This window comes from Pongo abelii, chromosome 6 (genome assembly GCF_028885655.2).
Source record: "Pongo abelii isolate AG06213 chromosome 6, NHGRI_mPonAbe1-v2.0_pri, whole genome shotgun sequence".
Taxonomy (NCBI): Eukaryota; Metazoa; Chordata; class Mammalia; order Primates; family Hominidae; genus Pongo; species Pongo abelii.
Genome location: NC_071991.2, coordinates 72,495,745 through 72,512,352, shown reverse-complemented (window position 1 = coordinate 72,512,352; position 16,608 = coordinate 72,495,745). Strand labels below are relative to the sequence as shown.

Sequence of the window (16,608 nt, the reverse complement as noted above, 5' to 3'; positions counted from 1 at the left end):
GGTTCAAGACCAGCCTGGCCAATGTGGTGAAACCGCATCTCTACTAAAAATACAAAAATTAGCTGGGCGTGGTGGCAGGCGCCCATAGTCCCAGCTACTTAGGAGGCCGAGGCAGGAGAATTACTTGAACATGGGAGGCGGAGGTTGCCATGAGCCAAGATGCACCATGGCACCCCAGCCTGGGTGACAAGAGTGAAACTCTGTCTCAAAAAGAAAAAAAAACCACACAGGTTGAGGGCTTAGTGCCCAAGACCACCCCTGACCCTCATCAGTCACAAGTCTGGGCCTGTGGAACTTCTGACCTATCAGCTTCAATGTGGAGTTTCCACACCCTCTCTTTGGGTTTGATTAATTTGCTAGAGTGACTCACAGAATTCAGGGAAACTGAATATATGTTTATAAGTTTATTTCCTTGCTTTTTTTTTCCTCCTGCTTTTGCTGCACCCTTCAAGGAAAGAGGCCACCATAAGGCCGAGCTGAGGTACCAAGGGGACCTTCTCTCTCTCTTCCCATTGCAAAAGTCACACAAGTGAAGCCAGGTGTAACTATAGACAGCCAAGAAGAGTTATACTAGTTTATTACAAAGGATATTACAAAGGATGTAGGTGAAGAAATTCACAGGGCAAGGTATAGGGGAAGAGGGTCAGGGTGTCCATGCCCTCCCTGACCACCAGCCTCCAGGAGCCTCCAATGTGTTCAGCTATCCAGAAGCTCTTGAAACCCAGTCTTCTTGTGTCGTTTACAGAGGCTTCATTGGATAGGCATAATCGACAGCTGTGTAGAAATGTGATTAGACACAAAACGTATGATCTAATACTAACAGGCTGAGTGGGGAAACCCAGCAAGGTCTATCTGTTCAGATTCTTTTTGTCCTTTCTCTGCTGCATTCTTTCCTCCCAGGAATGGGGCAGGACCTCTTCTGAAATGGGTGTCTTATGACTTACAATCACATAAGTCAGAGAATTTCTTTATATCCAGCTGTAAGAAAGACAGGGAAGATTTCTGACTTTGGAAGAGAAGGAGCAGATGAAAGGAGGCAGGAGGTAAGAAAGAGAGATTCTGTTTTCTGAGGCCTGTTATCTGAGGTTTTAAGTGCCCCAACATTATAACTAAAGACTGTAACAAGGGATATGGGAGTTATAAGCCAGGAACTATGGACAAAAGCCCACATATATAGATACTATAATATCTATTTATATATATCTCATAATATCACACATGTCATTCTATTTTCTTCTTGTTTCCATTGTTTTTGTTGGGAAGTCAGCTGTTGGTCTAATTTTTGCTCTTGTGAAGGTAGTATGTCTTTTATTCTCTGGTTGCTTATAAGATTTTTCTTTGTTTTTAGCTTTTGCGGTGGCACTGTGTGTCTAGGGATGGTTTTCTTTGTACTCTTTTGTTAGAGCTTTGTAGAGCTTCTTGAATACACGGCTTGAAGCACCTGTCAGATAACATCAACATCTAGGTATCTATGGGTCTCTCTCTTATTTTAATCAACTTTTGCCCTTTTACATTTCTTCTTTTTATCTGATTGACTGCCAAACATTGTAAATAAAAATTTTAGTTATGATTTGAGGCTCAGTAGGATTTTAGTTATGATTTGAGGCTCAATAGGGTGTTATCTTTCCCCAGAGAGATTTTACTTTTGTTACTGGCAGCAAGGGTTGAGTTAGATCATCTCTCTGGGTTTGATTTATTTCAGATCTTTCCCCCACATTTTCACTGTCTTTGTAGCTCTCGGATGCCTTCAAACAGTTAAAAAACAAAAATTGTCTAGTTTTTTCAGTTCTCTCAGCTGGAAGATTGTTCTGAAACAGTAAAAAATAAATTTTATCCTAAAAACAATAGGAAGATACTAAAAAGTTTTAAGTAAAGAATTGACATAACCTGATTTCCATTTTAAAATGAACTTAATTAGTTGTTTTGTCATATCTTTCCTTAAAATGTCCCCAAAGCTTTCTTTTACCTCCATTTCTGTTGTTATCATCCTGGTCTAAACTCTGTCTAAGTCACTAACTTGGATTATTGTTTTTTGGTTTTTTGTTTTTGAGACTGAGTCTCGCTCTGTCACCCAGGCTGAAGGGCAGTAGCATGATCTCGGCTCACTGCAGCCTCCACCTCCCAGGTTCCAGCAATTCTCCTGCCTCAGCCTCCTGAGTAGCTGGGATTACAGGTGTGCACCACAATGCTCAGCTAATTTTTGTATTTTTAGTACAGGTGGGGTTTCACCATGTTGGTTAGGCTGGTCTTGAATTCCTGACCTTGTGATCAGCCTGCCTTGGCCTCCCAAAGTGCTGGGATTACAGGCATGAGCCACCACGCCCAGCCAGATTATTGTTTTTATCTCACTTTCTTGGTCTCCTGAAAGCCATCTAACATATCAATGTTAGATTCTTTATCCAGAGATTTGATTTCTTTTATGTCTGGATTTGCAAATTAAAATAGCTATGAAGTCCAGGTGTGGTGACTCATGCTTGTAATCTCAGCATTTTAGGAGGACAAGGCAGGCGGACCACTTGAAGTCAGGAGTTCGAGAGCAGCCTGGGCAACATGGAGAAACTCCATCTCTACTAAAAATAGTTGGCTGTGATGATGCACACCTGTAATTCCAGGTATTTGGGTGGCTGAGGCATGAGATTTGCTTGAATGGGTGAGGCAAAGGTTGCAGTGAGCTAAGATCATGCCACTACCACCAGCTTGGGCAACTGAGAGAGACTGTCTCAAAAAAGAAAAAGCAATGGGATTTTTAAAGTAGCACTATTAGTCGCACAGAAAAGCAAATCAACTTAAGGTAATTAATTAACTTGCTGAAAGTTACACAGTTAAGTCAGAGCTACCTGTTGAATCTAGGTCTCTTTAATTTTAGAACATATCAATTATTTCATATTGTAGATATGCATTCAAATTATATTTTCTTTAAATGAAGCAGCATTTATATTCTTTTGCTGCTAAAAAATACTTAAAATTTAAGTAATAATAAAAAGTTAGAACTTTTATCGTTTGTGCTCATTGATGTCAAAGTTGCTTGAGCTGAAGTTGAGTAAAGAGTTTTCGAACCAAGTGACTGGTGCTTTCAGAATGGCAGAAACCATACTGGGAATGAGGCCATCCAGGAGGAAACCATTCTCTATGAACATCTGGGTTTTTTTTTTTTTTTTTCCTGTATTTTCTTTTTTTCAATTAGAGATTCAGGGCTTTAAAATCCCATAAATAAAAAGTCCCGGGCCGGGCATGGTGGCACAGGCCTGTAATCCCAGCAATTTGGGAGGCTGAGGCGAGTGGGTCACCTGGGGTCAGGAGTTTCAGACCAGCCTGGCCAACATGGCGAAACTCCATCTCTACTAAAAATATAAAAATTAGCTGGGAGGCTGAGGCAGGAGAATTGCTTGAGTCCTGGAGGCGGAGGTTACAATGAGCCAAGATTGTGCCATTGTGCCACTGCACTCCAGCCTGGGCCATGGAACAAGACACTGTCTCCAAAAAAAAAAAAAAAAAAAAAAGTCCTGGATATGGGTAAAAAAGACTACAGAGATATTTAGCCAAAACAGCATGAGAAAATGCATATTCTTTCTTTCACCCATATATTAGTTCCATGATTCTTCTATAATAGGTCTGTAATGCACGAGGAAACTACAAAAAGCTACCATGTTAGGGGTGAAAAAAAAGGCAATCTTTCCAGATGTGGTTGCTAACAGATAATAATAAAAAGTGAAGCCTTGAGCCAAGAAAAGCCCCAGCATGACTCAATATAGACCAAGGTTCCAGAAAGAACTAATTTCTTTCCAAACAAAGAACATGAAGTAAAACACAGCTGATCCCTATGCTACTACATTCATTTCAGTTTTGTTTCCAACTATCTTTTCAGAGACGTTTGACACTAGCCTGTATCATTATTTATACTATTCTAGAATATGAAATTCTAGAATATGTATCCTTTCTATTTATACATAAACATTTACATTGATTTCATATATATAATCATATTATAATTTTAAAAAGAGGGTAGAAGGTATAATTTAGTGCTTTGTAATTCCCTATTCATTGATCAATATATATTTTTAAAAGATCAGAGACTTTTTTTCCAAACTACAGATTCTTTTTTTAAAAAACTGTTGTGGGTACATAGTAGGTGTATATACTAATGGGAGTACATGAGATGCCCTGATACAGACATGTAGTGCATTATAATCACATCATGGAAAACAGGATATCTATACCCTTAAGCATTTATCCTTTGTGTTACAAACAATCCAATTATACTCTTTTAGCTATTTTAAAATGTACAATTAAGTTATTATTTACTACAGTGACCCTGTTGTGCTATCAAATACTAGGTCTTATTCATTCTTTGTATCTATTTTTATTTTGTACCCATTAACCATCTCCATTCCTCTCCACCCCTCCACTACCCTTCTCATCCTTTGGTAACCATCCTTCTACTCTCTAGCTCCATGGGTTCAATTGTTTTGATTTTTAGCTCCCACAAATAAGTGCAGACATATGAAGTTTGTCTTCCTGTGTCTGACTTATTTCATTTAACATGACTTCCAATTCCATCCACGTTGTTGCAAATGACAAAAATCTCTCTTTTTTTTTCCACTGTTGTCACCCAGGCTGGAGTGCAATGGCATGATTTTGGCTCACTGCAACCTCCGCCTTTTGAGTACAAGCAATTCTCCTGCCTCAGCCTCCCAAGTAGCTGGGATTACAGGCGCCCACCACCATGCCTGGCTAATTTTTGTATTTTTAGTAGAGACAGGGTTTCACTATCTTGGTCATGCTGGTCTCAAACTCCTGACCTCAGGTGATCTGCCCACCTCGGCCTCCCAAAGTGCTGGGATTACAGGTGTGAGCCACTACGCCCGGCCAATCTCATTCTTTTTTATAGCTGAGGTACTCCATTTTGTATATGTACACATTTTCTTTATACATTTGTCTGTTGATGTACACTTAGATTGCTTCCAAATTTTTGCTCTTGTAAACAGTGCAGCAGCAAACATGGGAGTGCAGATATGCCTTCGATATACTGATTTCCTTCAATGTGCTGATATCCCCAGCAGTGGGATTGCTAGATCATATGGTAGTTCTATTTTTAGTTTGGGGAACATCCAAACTGTTTTCCATAGTAGTTGTATACAGAGTCTTTAATTTAGTCTTTACTAGGTACTACAATAGTTATCATTTCTGAGTGTTTTTAGAAACATTGAGTATTTCAAGCACTGATTTCTCCAGAGATGAAGATACATGTATCCCTACAAGCATGGACATGGATTGGGAGTGAGGAGAAGCAGAGCCTTTGGTGGGTTTTTTGTTTTGAATAAAATTGCTATTGATATTCTTCCCATTAATCTAAGCCTCAGTATCTGCCATTTATACTTATCAGATTAAATTGTCAATTTCCATTTCAGGTATACTTTAAATTCTTGATATGATTTGCAGGTGATTTTTAAAAAATTTTTAATTTTGTTTTGAGACAGGGTCTCGCTGTGTCACCCAGGCTGGAGTGCATTGGCATGATCACCACTCACTGCAGCCTTGACCTCCTGGGCTCAAGTGATCCTTCTGCCTCAGCCTCCTGAGTAGCTGGGACTACAGGCCCACACCACTGTGCCTGGCTAATTTTGTATTTTTTGTAGAGACGAGGGTCTCACTGTTGCCCAGGTTAGTCTCAAGCTCCTGGACTTAAGCAATCTTCCCACCTCGGCCTCCCAACTTGCTGGGATTACAGGCGTGAGTCACTGTGCCCAGCCTTCTTGATATCATTTTTATCTAGCTAACATATTTTGGAATATAATGAATCACCTATGTATCTTGGAGTGATTATTTTTAATTTCTTAAGTTTGAAATGCTGTGATTTCAGACCCGATGGATAGAATAGAAAAAGTTAGACTAAAAGTGTGATGGGATGACATGTAAGAGCTCTTGAAGAGAGAGAAAGTGTGATATTATTAAGACCTGGGTTCTGGAACTAGGCTGCTTGGGTAAAAATGCTGGTTTTGCCATTTATCAGCTATATAACTTTGGACAGGTTATTTAGCATCTCTGAGCCATGCTATTCTCGACTATTAAATGGGATAACAATAATATACCCCTTTGGAGTTGTTATGAGGATTACAAGAATCAATATATGTTAAGTAGTTAGAATCTTGCCCTACCCTTAGTAATCATCCAATATTATTCTTATTATTAGATTACCAATAAAATTTTGTCTGAGGTACTCAATTATTATGAGGTTTGTACAGAACACATATAAAATTTCTGACATTCTGTCAAGTAATGTCATTTTCAGTAATTCTTCAGAAGTTTGTATGAGCTAATGCTCACTCCCCATATGATATTTTTTGTATCTGTACCAATTCTGTATATGACAGTCTGTGGTCTGTATAATAATTGACAGAAATGGATAAGCAAATGTTAAAACTCTGTTGGAAGAGGGAAGGTTGGATTTTGGTGTAAGTAAATGTGAGAGGATCAAAGAGATTTTTCAGGAGGCAGAACTAAAATTTTGCCTCTTGGCTACAGAGAGGAATGTTCAGGGAGCTCTGATTTGCAGGAGGAGCAGCAGGCAGCCACAGACATCTTCAGGTTCTGCCTTTATTGGACTCTTCTGACCCTCTGATGTAATTGAAAGTCAGGTGGAGAGAGGGCTTGTGCTGTACTCTGGAAGTCACCAATAATTCTAAGTAATAAGTGTCACCACTTTGATTACATAGCCTTCCTGAAATGTTGATGGCCTGGAGTTTTACAGGTGCAGTGTATACTAAATTAGCCATGACCACAAACAGGATGTCATTGTCATTCCTTTCAAACTACAGAGTAGTAATTTGGTAATGTGGGAACACCTGGATTTGTGCCTCCTTAAACCTGAAATAAAAGGGAGAGGAATAGTCTGAGTCAACTGTCTTTGTGACATCTGACCCATGATCTACATTTCTTTGAAAACATTGTATTTGGATATATGCATAAATATATATATATACACACAAATGCACACACACACACGCATACACACACTAGCTTTTGTTTCTTAGAAAAGCAGCTCCTTGAGGGTGCCATTACTTTGCTGTATTATGTACAACAATGTGGGTGCTACATGAATGTTAAGTACTACTAACAATATTACTGGTAATTCACTGGTGAGGCATTTTGTGAGTCACCACTTACTGTGTGTTCACAATGTTTGAACTTAGTTATACAAATGTATCAAGTTATTTTTTATATGAAATTGACTATTAGGATATTTAATCATCCAAGTCAGAGTCAAGGACTAGCACTTTAAACTTTTTTTTTTTTCCACTTTCAATTTTGGAACAATTTGAAATTTGAAGAAAAGTTGGAAGAATCATACAAAAAAAGGTATGTATACCCTTCATGCAGAGACCTCATCCAGGGTTGGCCAGTTGTTTTAATAATGTCCTTTATGGTAAAGGGATGTAGTCCAGAATTAATATGGTATATTGTTGTCTCATATTGGAACAGTTTCTTCTTCCTTCCTTTCATGGCCATGTCATATTTGAAAATTATAGGTCAGTTGTTTTGGAAACTGTCCCTGAATTTGGGTTTTTCTAATGTTTCCTTGTAATTATTTTCAGGTAATGCATTTTTTGACAAAATTTCACAGAAGTGATGCTTTGCTACTTTCCATGCATCCTATCGTGTGGCACAAGGTGTCAATGTTTTCCATTACTAGTGATATTAACTTTGATCATTTAAATAAGATGGCTTCTGTGAGGCTTCTCTATTGTAAAGGCACAATGTTTTTATACATTTTGGAATGAGTAATTACTTTGTGGGGAGAAATGTTGAGACTGTAAAATTCTGTTCCTCCACCTACTTTTACCCATTAGTTTTAGCATTCATTGCTATGTCTTGCCTGATTATTGCTATGTTGGTTGAAAAATGTTGATTTTCTAATGCTTTCACTCCTTCTACATTATTTAGTGTTAAACTCCCCATTTATTTATCTATATCATTGGGGACTCATGAATGCCTATTTTATTCAATGTACTATAATTCAGTACTATCATCATTTCTTTTGATGCTCAAAAAAAATAAAAATAAAAATAAAAATAAATAAATAAAAATAGATTTGACCAGTAGGATTAAGCCCTTTTCCAGGTTGGCTTCTGTGTACTTTTGACATGTTCTCATTATTCTTTGAGCACTTCATTACTTCCTGGCACAATCAGATGATTTACATTCATTTGTTCTTTCCTTGTCCCAGTCCTGAGATCAGCCATTCCTCCAAGAAGCCCTGTTTCTTTCAGTAGAGTGGCATTTAGAAATCAAGATCTGGGTACTTGATATGCTACAAGGATAGTGCTCCTTCTAGGCCTCCCTCAGTGGAAAAATAATTTATATACATGTATATCACTATTGCTCTATTTCCTTCTCTCTTTTTCTCTCCCTCACATATTTGTATGTGTGCATGTGTGTGTATGTGTATCTACCTATCTATATATTTATATATACACACATATACTTATTTATGAGTACACACCAACACCTCCAATTCCTATTTCCTGTCACCACAGAGTTTATTATAGTTTTCTTCCTTGTCATATTCACATATTCCTTCTCTGACAGTAAGATGATAATGGCTTCCATTATCTTACTGTATTAATTGTTCAATCCCCCCATATGTAGTTAATCTACCAAGCTTGCTAGACTGACTTCCTACCTAATTGCTTTTTCAATGAATAGTAAGTAAAGGACAAAGTAAAGGATGGAATGAAAAAGGAGGAAGAAAGAAAGAGAATAACACATTTTGAAATCTAAATTAAAATTTAAAGATAGATTTTTGCATGTTTTATGTATATAGAAGTAAGGTTCTGGGAATCGAGTTTATTCTTAATTTTTTTAAGATCTTGAAAATAGGCCAGGCATGGTGGCTCACGCCTATAATCCTAGCACTTTGGGAGGCCAAGGTGGGTGGATCACTTGAGGTCAGAAGCTTGAGACCAGCCTGGCCAACATGGTAAAACCCTGTCTCTACTAAAAATACAAAAATCAGCCGGGCATGTTGGCAGACGCCTGTAAGCTCAGCTATTCAGGAGGGTGAGCCACGAGAATTGCTTGAACCCAGGAGGCAGAGGCTGCTGTGAGCCGAAATTGTGCCACTGCACTCCAGCCTTGGCAACACAGCAAGACTCTGCCAAAAAAAAAAAAAATCTTGAAAATACATTCTAATATTTTGTCTTTATATATTCACGCATAATACTTAATGGTAACAAGCATTAGGCACACAAAGATGAATGAGACAAAGTCTGCAGAGTTCAGATATGATAAAACAAGCAGACAGGTTAAAAATATTAATAATTCCTATAATAGTAGAAGAGTTATTGTAGAGGAATACAAAGAGTTTCAGGAAGAAACTGAGCTACACTATAACACAGAAGAGACCAATAGATTTTGCATAAGCAGCAGAATGATTTCTCTTTAGTAAGAGTAATGATCCACATGCTAAAGGTTAATTTCTAGTTGGTCTTCTGAATTCTGGCTTTTTCTTAACTCTTTTCTTCTGCTCTAGTCATCCTGTAGAGGACCAGAGAAAATTAGACACAGTGAAATCTCTCTTCATGGTCAGGACAGTTACTGAGCAACAGGAAACACAACTATTCCTTATCAGCCTGGTGCCCTGTTTTTTTGAGCCCTCAGGTTGGGAGCCTTTGGCATATTTTGCATATAACCTCTGACTTTGTAATGGAACGGAATTTTATTATATTTAATACCATATAATTTTTTTAGTAGTGTATTTTTTGGTGGCTTTTAAAGCCACTATTAAAAATCTTTTTATATTACCCAATACTGCCAATATTCTAAAATTTTTGTGCAAATAAATTGTGTCATTATGTACAGTTAATGGACTTAGTAGGCAAATCAATTTTTATTTTTTTGGTTAAAGGGCTCTCCATTGTGTAAGTGCCTTTAAAACATGCTTATTAGTTAAGCATCTCAACAATGTGGAATGTGGGTTGATTTTATCACTCTCCAATTAAAAGTTATTGCTCCATAACTTCCAAGAAAGGAAGTTAGGCACTTGGAGAAATTGGTCCAATATTACATTGTGCAAATAGAATAAATAAATCCAGATTACTGATTCTCAACCTGTTTTCTGCCCTAAATCATCAGAGAGATAAATAGATTCTCTGTTGTAATAACTGAGTCTCAGATTCTAGCTCAGGAACCCATTATGCCTTCTCAGTACTGGCCTTCTAAAACTTGATATGTTCAATTTTCAAAGAAAATCAATTTAGAAAGAAAAAATATGCTCTGAGAGGATAAAAAAGGGAATAGTCATGTAATACAAAATCCACTAAAGCTACATTTCTCTATGCCTTATAGAAATGGACAATTATTTAAATATTAAAACATACCACTACCCCAATTATATATTTTATAATATAAAAATACTTCTTAAACTAAGTAGTAGTATTACTTGCTACTGAAATCATCTGTGTATATTTGATATGGGACATGGATAATGGGTCACATCTTGACAAGCATTTCAGGCCTATTGAAAGCTGGTTGTAACAGGATGGAGTTTGCATGAAGGGCTCATTATGATTATATGTTGGACACAGCACAGTGACACTTTTCTTTCTTTCTTTTTTTTTTGAGACAGAGTTACGCTCTTGTCGCCCAGGCTGGAGTACCGTGGTGTGATCTCGGCTCACTGCAACTTCTGCCTCCCGGGTTCAAGCAATTCTCCTGCCTCAGCCTTCCAAGTAGCTGGGATTACAGCCACCACGCCCAGCTAATTTTTGTATTTTTAGTAGAGACAGGTTTTTGCCATGTTGGCCAGGCTGGTCTCGAACTCCTGACCTCAGGTGATCCACCTGCCTCGGCCTCCCAAAGTTCTGGGATTACAGATGTGAGCCACCGGGTCCGGCCGACACTTTTCTTATGGCTTAGATGTTCACAGAGTTCATAGGCAATTCACGTAAACTCAAAATGTTTGAGTAGTCACATGAACGACTACAGCTTGGCAGTCCCTTTGTCTCTAGGTTTCTGCTCATTTCTATATATCTAGAAATTCTGCCTCAGTCATCATCTTGGACTCCTATCTTAGTGTAGGTAGAATTACTCATCATTACTTACTTTGAATCTAGATGGTTTCTTCACTGCTACTTTTAAAACCAGAGTCACCAAGTCAAGCACAATCACCTTGTTCATTCTTTTTTTTTTTTTTTTTTGAGACAGAGTCTCACTCTGTCACCCAGGCTGGAGTGCAGTGGCGCGATCTTGGCTCACTGCAAGCTCCGCCTCACGGGTTCACGCCATTCTCCTGCTTCAGCCTCCCCAGTAGCTGGGACTACAGGCACCTGCCACCACGCCCGGCTAATTTTTTTTTTTTGGAGACGGAGTCTGGCCCAGGCTGGAGTGCAGTGGCGCGATCTTGGCTCACTGCAAGCTCCGCCTCACGGGTTCATGCCATTCTCCCGCCTCAGCCTCCCGAGTAGCTGGGACCACAGGCACCTGCCACCATGCCCGGCTAATTTTTTTGTATATTTTTTAGTAGAGACAGGGTTTCACCGTGTTAGCCAGGATGGTCTCGATTTCCTGACCTCGTGATCTGCCCGTCTCGGCCTCCCAAAGTGCTGGGATTACAGCATTGAGCCACCGCGCCCGGCTTGTTCATTCTTTTAAGGCCTTCATTTTATTCCTGTTGGTTTCACTCATAACTGATAAAAAAGGTAAATGTCGTGTGAGTAGATAAAAATTTTTGAAAATTTGTTTTCAAAGTTGTTAAAGGAAAATACTCTTCTGAGTGTTTCCCTTCTGGATTGTTATTAGTAAGAAAAATATTTTCACAATGATACTATCAAGCATAAAATTCAGCAAATTATAATACTACCCTTATTACACAGAGTCTCAGGAAAAAAGGTAATAAGTATTATTTTGCATTTAGTGATAGAAATATTAAGGCTCACAATAACAAGTGATTTTAAAATAATGATTAATTTTCCAGCTAAAGTAGTCATTTGACAAGCATTTACTGAAAGTACTTGAGAAAACGACAGCAGTAATTATAGCAGTAATAAAGCATAGCAGGCTAGACTTGCCTCTGTAACGCTCATGACTCTTGTGTAATGTAGATAATTAGCAAACTATCGAAACCACTGGAGGAACATCCTGTAACATGGTTAGGGAGACCTTTGTCCTCAGATTTATTAGCTAATGACATTATATAATGATTTGGCAAGTAATTGAATTCTGTTGACTCTTAAATGTTTGGTAATGTATAGTTAAAACTATAAAGTCTGACAGAGGACATGGAGTTGGTACCTTGTCTTTTAAATTTTTCACAGTAATCTTCCAGTATGTTCTTATCTTCCTTGGAAAACCTAGTGTGTCTGTCTCCCAGCAGGTGAAATGAAATGACAATAGACTTTCATTTTGAAATTCAGCAATTTCATAAGCTTATTGAAATTATGTTTATCATTGGCTAAACTTTACTGGTATAAATATTACATGGCAGAAATAAAATTATAAGTTGTTTGTACATTAGTTTATTCATTTAAACTTTTGTAACACAAAGATCAAGAAACATAACATATAATGTATTTCTGCCAACAAATATCTAAAATCATTATATTTTTAAGTTACAATATCTGCAATCATAATAAATATCATAGGTCTTTTAAAATATAAAAATTTGAGGCATAAAAGTAATATGATATGTTCCAAGTCACAATGGCAGTAAATATAAATGCTAAACTGAAATATGAAAATCTAGTTGAGGATTTGCTTAGAGTAAGTTTGTAAAATTTGTTTTCAAGAAAGAAAAACGATTGAAAGTATTTCTTTTTAATATGGTTTCAGTTTAATTTAAAACACTGCAACAAAGCCATTCTTATGTACACACATAGCCATTAAAGATGTTCCTAGCACAAAGATTCTCAAATGTTCCTAGTTCATTCCACCCTTAATATCTGGTAATTTTTTCATGGTGACTCTAGGAAAATAGGAATACCTCATTCGTTTATCAAGTAGTTAGGCCCAAATTTAGTAGTAGCAGTTTGTGTAGTGTCTGACTGATATTTCTGTGTTCCCCTAAAAATAAAAAAACACTCTATAACACTCCTGTGGGTTCACAGTATCATGATTGGGAACCATGGTCCTAGCAGCATTAAGAGTGTGTGTGTATTGCAGGGGAGAAAAAATAGTTTTACTCTACTTATTTTAGGTTCAGTGCCCGAGACCCCTGTATCAAACGAAAGACTAACAAGCAAAAAGCATACACATTTATTTAATATCCGTTTTATGTGACACGGGAACCTTCAGAAGGAAATGAAAACTCAATAAACAGTTTTAAACTTGAGTGTTTTTCCATAGCAGGTTTGATGAAGAGTGGAAAGTCATGGAGAAATATGATAGGACAAAGGGGATATGAGCTACATGTAATGAGCTACATGTAATGAGCTGGGAGAAACTTGTCAAGGCTTATTTGTTCAGATTACTCTCTGTGACTCTGTGTCCTTGGAGATAAGGATATTCCTTTCCTCCAGGAATAGGGAAGCACCTCTCACATAAGGATCTTATGCACTGCTTCAAGGGGAGGTCAGAACATGCTTCCTAGGTTTTATGATCTGCTTCAGGGGAGAAGGGAGGGGGAATGTCACAGAGACCTTCCTGCTTATGCTATTTTCTCAAATTCCTTCAGCTTAAAATATTCAATATGCCAAGGTGCCATATTTTGGGGTAGTGTGTCCTGATATGTCTCTCTCTCTCCTGAACTCTCTATCTATCCATCCATCCATCCTTCCACATCCACACACACACATAAAAATCAGTCTTCTGTATTTTTATTTGCTAAGTAAAATTACATTCTGTTGTAATTTTATCCTTGCACTTACCATGAATTGATATTTTCTTGTTTACTTAGTTTTTTATGTGTTTAATGTTTGTCTTCCTCCACTGGGCTGTGGGGTCCAAGAGAGCAGGAAAGTTTTCTGCCTTGTTCCCCACTGTATTCCTAGAACCTAAAACACTGCCTAGTGTATACTACATATTCAGTACACACTGTTTGGGTGAATACACATCTTCCAAAGACAAATGTTCATTCTCAAGGACAGCACATTGTAGATTGAAATATTCTCTAACTTCCATATATTTTGTAAGAAACTTCACCTTTCTTGGAGTTCTATTATCACATAATTATAGACAGTGCAGTTTATCTTTTACTGCTCCCAATTGTGCCCTTCAGAACATTTAGAAAAGGAGTCATGTAATCTAGTTACACAAAGAAAAGCTTTGAAATAAATCGCTGTCCAACAAAAACCACACACACAAACACACATACACAAAACCCACTCTATTACATTTAGTAATCTTGGTGAAGGGAAGGGAAGTCATATATTTTACCAATTATAGGTATTTTAACCTTTTGTTTTCAAAACTATAATAAAAATATTCAATAATGTATTGAATTTTAATTTGCAGGAGACTATCAACATATTAGGTTGCTTTGGGGTTAACTTTATAAATTTTTTTTGGCAAAAATCTCACAATAAAGCTTCTGCTAACTGCCCATGCATATTTTGAACTTTTTTGGAAATGTATTATATGTAATTTAATGAATTAAAAAATTTTAAAAATGTGTTCTTAAGTTACTGGACTTTTTAGTAGTTTCAGGAAAGGTAAATCAATATAGTGTTTCTGGTTTATCCTAGTGAATGATTTTTTTTTTTTCTGAATATGTGTTTCCTTGGAATTTAAGTTCCACAGATCATTGATATGTAGTCTTTTTCACAAGAAGTTTACACATCTTTGGGTGATGGTGGCTAAGTGGTCTTTAGGCAAAATGATCTGATGAAATTAAAATTGAGCAATTATGAGGGGAATCTATTCTATATGGACTGATTATGAAAAATTCAGACCCCTTTTTCTTAATTTTCAGGGATCAGAGGGTTTTAAATTATATAAGTTTCTAAACATGTATTCTGTTTATTGAGATGAAGCCTAAATTGGTGGTGGCAGTGGGGTGTGTGTGTGAATAGGAACAAAAAAAGCCTACCATTGACGCCTTGACAGATTTTAACTGTCCAATTAATTTGCGTGCATGAAATGTGTAACATACCAATATTTTGCTCCCAGCACACAGATCTCCAGTGGACATCGACAATCAAAGCTTCTATGATTATTTCACAATATTCAGCAATCCACCCAATGCCAACTGGGGATGTTTGATTTTGCAGCCTCTTTCAGAGCAGTTGCTAAAAGTGGCTCCACATCCTAAGAGGGCTTCCCTCCCTCAGTCCATGAGAGCAACTAGCTTTTGCATCAGTGAAAGGAAGAAAAAGCAGGAGTCTGGCAAGAGGCTGCAAAGAGATGGCACTGGGCTCCACTGGAGTTCCTCCCCACCGCGTTTCTCATCCTGTCTTCTGCCTAGTGGATGTGTCTGCGTGGGCGTGCACACACATTGGCTGATGAAACCCCCTTCCTGTTGCACAGGGTCAGAACTAAGCGGGGTGGGTGTAGCTTTGGAGGGTTCTGAAATCTAAGAACCAGCTTCCTTTCCCACCACTTTCCGCTGAGTCAGTTCACTGCAGAGTGCTCTGCAGGATCTGGAGGCCTTTGTGTTCAGATTATTTTACTAGCTACAAAAGCCACACCCTTGTGCTACACAAACAGAACACTTTGTCCTTCCAGGAGGTCCGTAGTTTGACCACAGTTCTGGGATTTCAAAGCTGCCTCACAGAGGCTTGCCAATTGTAATGCAAAGTGTTGAGCTGAGTGACTGTCCCTGTGTTACGATGCAGCTTCACAACTGCTAGTTTAATGGCTCACCGTGCTAGTGGGGCTTTGAACAACAGATCCTGTCATTTAAAACAGGCTCAGAAATCCATTTATTACCAAAAAAAATTTCAATGACAGTGAGAAAAAAATGGAATAATGCTTTTTGATTTAGAAAAAATCTATTCATGTATTTTTTATGTTTCATTTATTTATTTTAGACACAGGGCCTCACTGTGTTGCCTAGGCTAGCTCAAACTCCGGGCTTCAAACTATCCCCTTGCCTCAGCCTCCCACGTAGCTGGGACCACAGGGGCACATACACCTACCTACTCTTTCTTTTTTTAAAAAAACAAAACAAAACAAACCCCACACATCCATGTATAGCACACACACACATACACACACACACACACATATATATACGGTCAGTAAATGACCATTGGTGCACAGGCAGCTGGAGGAAAGAAGTGGTGTAGCGGAAGGACAGCTGAATTTGGACACTGAGCTTCAATTGGCAGCCTAAGTGCCCTGCCTTCCAGCCTGGGAGCAATCATCTTCATGAGATTTTAATTGTATTCCTGTTCTCCTCAAACCCTGTTACAGGCTCAAATGCATCTTACATAATTATTACATTTTGAATTCAAATAACTATAAATAACTGCCTTTTACTGAATGGTGATTACATGCACTATACTAAATGCTATGCTCATTTTCTCATTTTATTCTCAGCATCACTTTATGAAGTCACTTCTGTAATCCTCTTTTCACTAATGAGGGAAGAGAGGCTTAGAAGTGTTAAATCTCTAGACATGGCCACACTGTTAATAATGGAGAGAACAGAGCTTCTAGCAAGATCTGGTAGTCTCC

The 16,608-nt window shown here is 37.9% G+C and overlaps 1 non-coding gene across 1 annotated transcript; it reads right to left on the bottom strand.

Annotated features, from left to right (window-relative positions):
* Positions 1 to 433: 433 nt before the first annotated feature.
* Positions 434 to 566, bottom strand: LOC112134479 (small nucleolar RNA SNORA64/SNORA10 family). The gene has a single exon (XR_002915901.1). It is a non-coding gene; the product is annotated as a small nucleolar RNA SNORA64/SNORA10 family (small nucleolar RNA).
* Between the last annotated feature and the right edge of the window lie 16,042 nt (positions 567 to 16,608).